Source organism: Adiantum capillus-veneris, chromosome 22 (genome assembly GCF_014529385.1).
Source record: "Adiantum capillus-veneris isolate H3 chromosome 22, ASM1452938v2, whole genome shotgun sequence".
NCBI lineage: Eukaryota > Viridiplantae > Streptophyta > Polypodiopsida > Polypodiales > Pteridaceae > Adiantum > Adiantum capillus-veneris.
The window spans coordinates 83044683-83055195 of NC_140952.1; positions in this window are offsets into that span (position 1 = coordinate 83044683).

A 10513-nucleotide genomic window follows, 5' to 3' on the forward strand; every position below is an offset into this window, starting at 1 on the left:
CCATGAGGGAATTGATGTTGTGTTTTATAAGTGTTTTGCTTAGTGCTTGAAGCTTCCATCTTCATTGCAATAGCTAGTATTGAAGGAACACAAAGAATTGTATTGTAAAATGTCTCTTTTGATGGGAGAAACCATAATACAAAGCCTTTTGGAGGGGGGACCACGGCTCCATGTAAATCCGGTCCTCAACTGGTGTCAATATCTTAATTTCTCTCTCTTTTGAAGTATTGTTCATGCTATCTAACTAGGTGTTATACTTTTTGTTTCTCTCTCCACCCAAGCACTCTTGTTATTCTCATTAGGAATCTATTCTAATGAAATGCTCACTATGTTCATGCAATTTTTTGCTACACACAAGTTACTAGGCCATTAAATGCTACATTGGTATCAGAGCACAAGGTTTATCTTTTCTTGCTCAAGAAGAGAGGTCCTCAAGCTAGCTATAAATGATTGGTACTATTAATTGCATTTGAGTAAGTAGAATAGGGAATTTTCAGCCTTGCAGTGTGCTTGCCTTCGTGCAGATAATGTGGCATCACCGTCGAGAGCTATGGTCTTAATAGTGGAGTCCTACGGGGCTTTCCTATGGCTTAACCACTATTGAGCTATTAGAATCTTGACAGGAGACGGTGTTGTTTTGGTGTTGAAAGACCCTCTCTTCTATTCGTTGCAATTAATGGTATTCAAGACACGGGTACAATAGCTTGGGTGCTTTTCTAAAAGGGTAAAGAGGAGTAGCAACTACGGCTTGAAGTGCCAAAGTACACCTAAAAAGTTTACACTTAAAAGTTGTTAGAATGGCTGAAATAGGAAAGAGAGTAAAATTAATGTTAATAGCTTTGATTTTGCTAATGAGCAGGCTACTAATGATGCCCCTATGCTTGTTAACTACCTTGTTTCTAGGCTTCAACAAGTCATGGACAATCCATCCCTCCAAAATGAAGTGCAACGGTAGCTTCGTGCTCATGGGATTCTCCAAGCTCCCCACCATGACAAGAGAGTACCTAGAAAGTCTCCTTGTGATACTCCCAAAAGGGGCCTCTCTCTGATTCAAGAAGAAGAAGAGGATCCATATGAAGGGCTCAGAAATTTTCTTCTTGATGACGCATCTCCTTCTCAAAGGAGAACTCAAGAGCCCCCACCGAAGGAACGAGAAAGAGGTGAGTCTCCTGCCACCTTGATAGAGATGGCCCCACAAAGACGACGGGCTAAACGCTCTCCATCACCTCCAAAACGGAGAAGGCCATCACACACTTCTCCACACCATACTTCAAAGAGGGATGACAAAAATCAAGAGAAGAAAAAGGCAAGAAAGAGGACACCGTCTTCTCCATCTTCTTCATTATGTTCCTCTTATGAAAGTGATGGTGCAGACAAAGAAGATCAAGGCAAGAAAAAGGCGAGAAAGAGGTCACCCTCTTCTCCATCTTCCTCAAATTCTTCATCCTTTGAAGAAAGCGATGGTGCAACTTTTGAACCATAAAAAAGAAGAGGCCATAGGAAATCCTATGCCGCATGGAAGAGATCGTCCAAGCTCAAGAAACTCAAAGAGGGAGGGAAGAGCATCTCTTTTCTTACCTACGATGGCACCTTTGGTGCTACGAACAAAGTCTTGGCCTTTATCCAACAATTCGATGCGGTGTTTGGAGATGAGGGCTTCACAAAGTCCTCTAAGCTACACCATGTAGCTATGCACTTTCAAAAGTCTGCCAAGAAATGGTGGTCTAGCCTACGGGCCAACGGTGAAGCTTTACAAACATGGAAAGCTTTAAGAGCTTCCATTATGAAGCAGTTTTTGGCCACCGATGCCAAAGACAAAGTAATCACCGGATGGCAAAGCTTGAAGCTCTCTCCTTACGAATCCATTCATACATATGTAGACAAGTTTTGGATCTACATCTGAAAGCCACTGTCTTCAAAAAGATGGATTTTGGAGAGCAAAAACAACAATTTTGTGCGGGCTTAGCTAAAGAAATGGCGGAGTATGTTAACTCGCAAAGGCCATGCACCATATCGACGGCTATACAGCATACTATGGTGGCTTCTCGAATCAATTTCCAAACAGGGGCTAAAAGCAATTCTAAGCCCACAGAAAACAAGGGTTCCAATGAGCTTAAGGGGAAGGACAATGTCCAAAAGTCTCCTAGGGGAAATTCCAACAAAGCTAAGGAGAAGGGAGTTTACAAAGGCAAAAAAAAACTCTCTCCTAAAGAGCTTAAGCGTTATTGCAAGGATAACCGCTGTTTCAAGTGCGATGAGCAAGGGAATGTGTAACGTGCTTGTCCCCAAAAGAACACCCACCATGAGCCTCCTAGAGCTACCTTGGTCAAAATCCAAGAGGAGGAAACTCACCACAAAGGATCTCCTCTATGCCATGCTTGGGGAAAGGTAAGAGAACATGATGCTTTTATTCTCTTTGACCTTGGTTCTACTCACAATTTCATATCCACAGAGTTGGCCACCAAGCTGGCATACAAGCCTATGCGATGGGAGATGTCCTACCCGTAGATGGTGCTTTCAAGGGGCAAGAAGCTTCAGTCACTCCCTTAATCGGGAAATTGAGGCTCCATGTCCAAAGCTATGTGGACAAAGAGGACTTCTTTATCTCTCCTCTCAAGCATGAGGATGTAATCCTAGGGGCACCATGGTTTGATCGCATGGCTACCAATGTTAAATTCCCTGAAAGGAAAATCTACTTTAGGTTTAGGAAAAAAGATATGTACATAGATGCTAAGGAAATGGGTAACACTATACCCATTGTACATACGCAAGCTTTCAATAAGTCAATAAAGAGCTCTATTTCCGTGTACATGATTTTTGTTAAATATTCTCAAAATGAACCTAATGTTTTAGCAAAAGAAAATATACACACTCACAAGGAATTAGAGTTATCCAATTTTCTCAAGGGGTTTCAGGATGTCTTTATTACGACATCCCTTGTGAGCTACCTCCTAAACGAGGCAATGATGACCATGCAATTGAAATTCTTCCAGGAAGTTCACCACCTAATAAACCTCCTTATAGAGTTTCTCAAGCTCAACAAGAGGAGATTATGCGGCAAGTGCATGAGCTAGTTGAGAAGGGCATGGTTAGGCCTAGCTCATCTCAGCAAAAGAAAGATGACACTTATCGTATGTGGGCCGACTATAGAGCACTAAATAGGATCACTATCAAGAATAGGTTTCCTATTTCACGAGTAGAAGACCTATTTGGTAAGCTACAAGGGTCCACCTACTTTAGTAGGATTGACCTAAAAAGTGGCTACTCATCAAATAAGGATAGTTGATCAAGACATTGTAAAGACCGCATTTCACACTACGTTTGGTGTTTACGAATATATTGTCATGCCTTTTGGCTTGACCAATGCACCAGCCACATTCAACCGCTTGATGGAGAAGCTATTGAGGCCTCACCAAACCTTTACTGGAGTGTTCTTTGATGATATTATCATCTACTCTAATTCACTAGATGAACACAAGCAACACCTCTAGGTAATATTTCAAGTTCTAAGAGAGAATAAACTTTATGTTAATCGAAAGAAAATTGAATTTTTCTTACAGAAGATTCAATATTTAGGTCACATTATCTCTCAAGATGGCACCAAATGGATCCATCAAAGCTAGAGGTAATAAAAGGATGGCCTAAACCAAGTAATCTTCATGAACTAAGAAGCTTTATAGGCATGTGTGCATACTATAGACGCTTCATAGAAAAGTTCTCACAAATTGCAGGACCATTACATGACCTAACAAAGAAAAACGTTAGGTATACATGGTCTGCCAAGGAGAAAAATGCTTTCAAAAGCTTAAAAAAAAAGCTTACCTCTCAACATGTGGTGACGCTTGTGGTGATTGCCTTGGAGCTGTTTTTCTCCAAGAAGGGCATGCCATAGCCTATGAAAGTTGAAGGCTTGACCCCGTTGAGCATGCTCTAGGCATATTTGCAAAGGAACTCATCGCAGTTCTACATGCCTTAGACTCATGGAAGCACTATTTATTGGGGACTCCTTTCATTCCGCGAACGGATCACCAAAGTCTTAAGTACTTCATGACGCGGACCAAGCTCTCCGACAAACAAATTAGGTGGGCAAATTTCCTTTCGCAATTTCATTTTCATATTGCTCACATCGCTGGCAAGCATAATCAAGTAGCTGATGCACTCTCAAGACGGCCGAGATGAATGCGGTTTCCATAGCAACTCACAATGATCTATCTTCTATTATAGATGAGTATGCTATTGATCCCGACTTTAGAGATGTGATTTCAGCCCTTGCACTAGTGAAGTAAGAGGAACCATTTACTTTACAAGATGGTTATCTTCTCTATGGCAATAGACTATGCATTACTAGCTCACTACGTGAGAAAGTAATCTATGAATCTCATGTTCCTCCTTATGTAGGGCATAGAGGGATTATGTCTACCCTAAAAGGGATTGAAACATACCTCTATTGGCCTACCATGAAACCAAACATACAAGAGTATGTTTCTAAATGTGTGGTATGCCAAAAGACGAAGTTTGATAGAGGGAAGCAACCTGGATTGCTTCAACCTTTGTCAATCCCTAATTCACCATGGAAGAGCATATCCATGGATTTTATCTTTGGATTGCCTAAGTCTATCCATGAGAATACGGGAATATGGACGATATAGACAGGTTCAGTAAACAAGCTCATTCTATACCGGTCAAAAAGACTATCAAAGCCCATCAAATGGCAACCCTCTTCATTTCACAAATCTTCAAGTACCATGGCTTGCCAATGTCCATAGTGTCGGATAGAGATCCTAGAATGACCAGAAATTTCTGGAAGGGTCTCTTTGAGAATTTGGGAACAAGGCTAAACTTCTCTTCATTCTATCACCCACAAATGGATGGCCAAAGTGAAATAGCTAACCTAACAATTCTCGATCTACTAAAATCCTATGTAACGAAAGGAGACCAAAGATCCCAATGGGAGAAGTACTTACCCTTAGTGGAGTATGCCTACGATAACACTGTACATACTTCCACGTGAAAAGCACCTTTTGAGCTGATTGAGGCAAGATCAAAAAGTCCCCTGCTACTTAAGGTACACGGGAAGATCTTTGTTGCAGATGAGTATAGCTGAAACCTACAAGAATCTTTTCAAAAGATTAAGGATGCCATCTCTATCTCACAACAAGGGCAAAAGCCTGTTGTGCTGCTGACAAGCACAGAAGAGCCCAAGCCTTTAAAGAAAATGATTGGGTCTTACTCAAATCTCCCAAGGCTCGATTAAGGCACACAACGATGGCAAGAATCCAACGGGACACCAAAAGTACTATGATAAGTTAGCAAAAAGGTACTATGGCCCTTTTTAGATTCTTAGGCCAATGAATGAGATGGCCTATCAACTCAAGTTGCCCAACCATTGGCTCATACACAATGCTTTCATGTGAGCCTACTAAAGCCTTACAAAGGAGAGCCACCTCAAGAACCAACTATTGAAGACCCACCGGAGATCGAGGACCAAGAAGAGGTGCTGCAGCCCGAGTCCATTCTCCAACACAAAAACAAGGTACTAAGAGGCGGTAAGACTATCTGACGATATCTTATTAAGTTTAAGAATTATCCTTTTGAAGATGATAGATGGATGCAAGGCATACAATTAAAGGATAACCTAAACCTTGTCAATGCTTACAATGCTTCCCTAGAGTAATCAAATGTACAAATGTTTAAAATGAACAAAGTTTTTGTCTTATAAGACTCTCTTTTCCTTTATTGTGCACAAAAATGAAGTAGTATGCATGCTTAGATCAAGTTTGCGGAGACGACGTCTCCCAAACACCAAGTAGAGCTTGTCACTATGATATGGAAGATTGATAGGACTAATGTGCAGACATGCTTGCGGCAGCTTAGGCTCTCAAGTGCCAAATGGATTAGTCATCCATTCTGGAACGATGTCGTAGGGTAACATAGGGATCCTCTACCCGCTAGAAAAAGCACTAATGAATAGGCTTATCTTCTCTAACCATAGTTGAGGACGAGTATGATTTCAAGAGAAAGGTAATATCATAATAACTAATATCTAATTCTCTAACCATAGTTGAGGACGACTATGATTTCAAAAGAAAGGTAATATCATAATAACTAATATCTAATTCTCCTAAATGATTTTCTCATGTTAAACTGGTCATTTAATATGGGGAAGTGCCAAGGGAGAAAAAGCTAGAATATTGGTTAAGCTGGCAGACCGGCCACAGTAGGGATCCAAAGGGGGGGCCATCTTCAAAAGAGCAATGTGCAACAATGGGCTTTAAAGACCCTAAGGTTCATCCCATTAAAACTTCCTAAATGCTAAGGTTCCAAAATTCAATGGTTGTGTCCAAAGGTCAAAAGCTTAGGAATATTGGATGCTTTGTGTGTGTACCAAAAGTCTTCACAAATCCTACAAAGGAGGGGGCGAGCCTTGCAAGTAGGGGATGAGAGAGAAACACACACACAAACACACTCCCAAGCCTCCTTTACACAAAGGGAATGAGGGACACATGTTAGCTCCCTAGGCCAGGTGCCCACAAGGTTTACTCAAATCCTATTGGATGGCCATGGAGGTGGACCAATGAGAATTAGGCTAAAGTAAATCTAGTTTAAAAAGACTTAATAAAAGAACCAATAAGAATTAATCTCTTTAGAGACTATTGGACAGTCTCCCAAGGGGTCCAATGAGCATTCACCAACCCAATGGCTTGCTTGATTCCTATTGGCCAGGAGACAAAGGGGTCCAATGAGAGTTTAGTTGCATTAATTAATTATCTAAAGCTCTCACAAAAGGGGAAAGGGAGACACATGTCGGAAGGCTATCACTTATGCTCCTTAAATCCTATTGGCTAAGCCTGGAGAGGTCTAATGGGGTGGTAGCATGAGCAAATAGCAAGAGGGGTCGACCAAGAGAGAGAGGGGGACTAAATTTTCAAGGGAATTATTTCATACACACTCACACTAACTCATGGGTGAAGCAAGAAGACTCTCTCTCTCCTTCTCAAGCTTTAATGGAAAGCTTATCACCTACTCCAAGCTTGTGAGAAGGGAGGCCTACACCAACAACTCTTGGCTTTGTTATGCAAATTCAACCAAGAGCCAAGCTTCAATCCATGCTCATCTCCTCTACCATGCTAATTAATAAGCTATGCTATGCTAATATGAGTGGTATGTGAGGAGATGTACATCTTTCTCATAAGACTACTCCTTCTTCCTCTCAATCTACTCTCATACCCCGCTAGCTCTCACCATCTTCGAAGGTGTGTGAGGTCTTGGGTCTGAGAACTGGACGCGATTTCTGGGCGAGCAGTTTTTGGCGAGCGCTTTTTAAGAATCGGGCGAGCGAATTCTCAAAAGAAGGGACAATCTACCCATCTCTCTCTCTCTCTCTCTCTCTCTCTCCAACTAAAATTTGATTGTCATTTCAAGATCAACTTACATTCAAACAAAAAACACCGGCGAATCATTCAATACACTATTAATAAGAGAAATAGAAGTTCCTTACACACAATTACGGTCTATTTCAAATAGCAAACCCCAAATCTATGAGTTCCATTGCATCCAAAGTAAATACATATGGGGGGTGATACATCATGGGTGACGTGGAGGAAAGAAGGGCGGTGGGGGGCCATATCCTCTGGGAGGAAACAAAGGTCGTGCCAACGGGGGCAGTGCACCAAATGGTGGGGGAACTACTCCAAATGGCAAAGGGTATGAACTATATGTAGGGGGGGGCTGCAGGTAGTGAAAGAGGCAATGGATCAACCCCGGGCGGGGCCTCAGATGTGGAGGCAATGAATGCACTAGGAGATGGTCCAGTTGCATGCCATGCCAAAAATGGGGTTGTGAAAGTGGGATATGGTGCTTCTACTGCCCCACCTTGACTACTGAGTGGTTTCGGGAACGGTGGGTCAAGCGAATGAAGCTGCTCGGACACCTGCTGCGGTTGCTCAGTTACCTGAGCTCTGACACTCCTATGAAACATCAATGTCAAGCCTAAATCGGAAGGTAGGCGCTGAGATGGCTCCAAACAAGCACTGAAAACTGCCCAATCCTTCTCACAACTGATGCAATGTCTACGTAGTAGTAAACATTGTGTTGCCAATGTCCCAACTCCTGCAAAACAATCCAACACAACATCTCCCATGTCTGTGAAGGTACCTAGTAGCCATCTACAAAAAAAAAGTTACCTTTAGATTTATTATACCTATAATTTTATAGGAAGAATAAAAACAACTACCAAAAAAATTCTACCACCTGGCAAACGTTGGACTCCTCTCAACACCTCTACGATAAGGCCGGCCCATACGATCAAGCGTCCACTGTGTGGAATCTGATCCTGGTAGCTTCTCCCACAACTTGTCTTCATCTGCAGAGAAGCCACGTACATTTGCTGCAATCTCTCCATCCGCTCGATCGTACCTCGGAAGCTGACACCCACCATTTCTAGGGGGTGATAAAATGGCTAGCAACAAAGTACCAACCTACGGGGAGCAAGTAAAACATTATTTTTTGACCCGGGAACATCGAAGTTACTATTCATTATCAAAAAAAAAAAAAAACATATTCCTCTAAATAGTCCTGAACAGTCGTACAACTAGCCTCCGATAGCCGTAAGTACAATATCCTCAATAGCTGGAAACCAGCTCCCTCTGCCTTCGAAGTGATGATGGAAAGATGTTCTGCACAACATGTCGCCACAATCATGCCATCCAACAAAAGAAACTCGGATGCCAGAAGGAATGCAGCATCCACAAGGTCACTATCCCATTGGTTCCATAAAGGAACCCCACCCGTGCTAGCTGCATGTAGCCTAGTGTGTAAGGGAAAGGCCATGTACACCAAACATACGCCACCCAATCTCAAGCTGGGGTTCATCTGCCCTGTTCTTGATAGAGAGCCCAAGAATCTACGTAGTGACTGCATAGAACTGCATGCAATTTTTGTTAGCACTATAAGTGTGCACATAACTATGATTGTAAATAAGCATGGCTTACCTGTCATTTCACAACACATCTAGAATAGCTTTTGCCAACTCTTTGGCACTAGCATGTACTGCAAGGTGGCGTGGCTCTACATGCATATCTGTATGTAGCAACATAAGATCAAATATATCTTTCAAGCAATGCTAAAGAGAACAACAAAACATTAAGCATTTTCACGTACCTGGATGGTTATCTCCCACAACTCTGGCCATGTTTGATAGGTCCTCTGCAGCCCTACCATGTGATGGTGAACATGGAGGGGACTCTTGGATGCCCCCCAATGGTCTAGGAGTGAAGGATAGTGTCGGTACACTGTGACTCATAGCACCAAGGCTATGAGCACTATCGTTGACTTCTACAGAATACTCCGCAACCACATGCTCGCTCTCACTGTCGCTGGAAACTACAACCCTCTTCTTTCTCTTCCCACGTTGCTTGTCAGCTTGTTGTGCTTGCGAGTCTTTCCTTGAGGTTTGTTTCTTCCTCTTTGGTTTCTTTGATGTGTTTGGAGATAGAGCATCCTCTATCACAACCGCTTTCTTCCGTGACGCACTATGCTCCGCTATTAATTAAAAAAAGAAGAGTTTTTGAGCCCATATTCTATTGCTGCATGGTAAAGGTAAAAACTACATAGAGGCATACCTATGTATAGCTCTTCCTCTTCGGGTGGGTACTCCTTGTCCGGGTAGTCCAGCCACCAAGGACACTTGAGCCACGCTCCCTTTGGCCGCAAGTCATCTATCCACTCGTCTGGATATAAGCCCGTCTCCTCTCTCTCCGACCTGCACCATGCATCACTAGGGTGCTCGGGAATGGGAAGGACAAGAGCATCTCTCCACCATCTACAAGACATACCACAATGTTTTCATTTTCATAGAACAAGATTAGTGTATCCTACTACATTCTTAATTTGTCAATTAAAGATGTCGAACCTGTACAACAAGCGTCGTGCCGGACAAGCAAAATGGGGTTGCTCTTCGGGTTCATGTGTGGACTTGATCCGAGCACTCCACTTCTTGAAGGCCTTCTTAAAGTGCTTGCGTCTGTATGTCAATAATGTGTGGGCAAGTGTGCAACCATGCCTACCTTCAGCCTTCTCATGTTGGATAGCAACATCATGATTCTCGGCCATCTCAAGCACTCTCCTGGTAGCAAATGATAAGTCACAAGTTATATAACAAATTGCTAGCTGGTGCAAATGTTCACTAAATCTAACCTTTCCAACTGCCACCAGTACACGTGATATTGAAGCCACTGGATCCAAGCCTTCTCCGTCAAACCGATGCCCTTCTCCTTCAAGGATGCATCACTGCCTTGGAGCAAATCAAGCAATCGGCACTTCCTATCAAAGGAAAAGCGAGACTTATTTTTTATTGCTACATAATAAAAAGAGAAATATATCCAATGATTTAAACGACTATTACTTACTTTGTTGGGCTAATGCATGCACGCACAACCTCTGCCACTCTCAAGGGTGTCATTTTCATGGTCTTCTCACCCCAACCTGTAAATGAAATACATTTCTAGAAAAAATC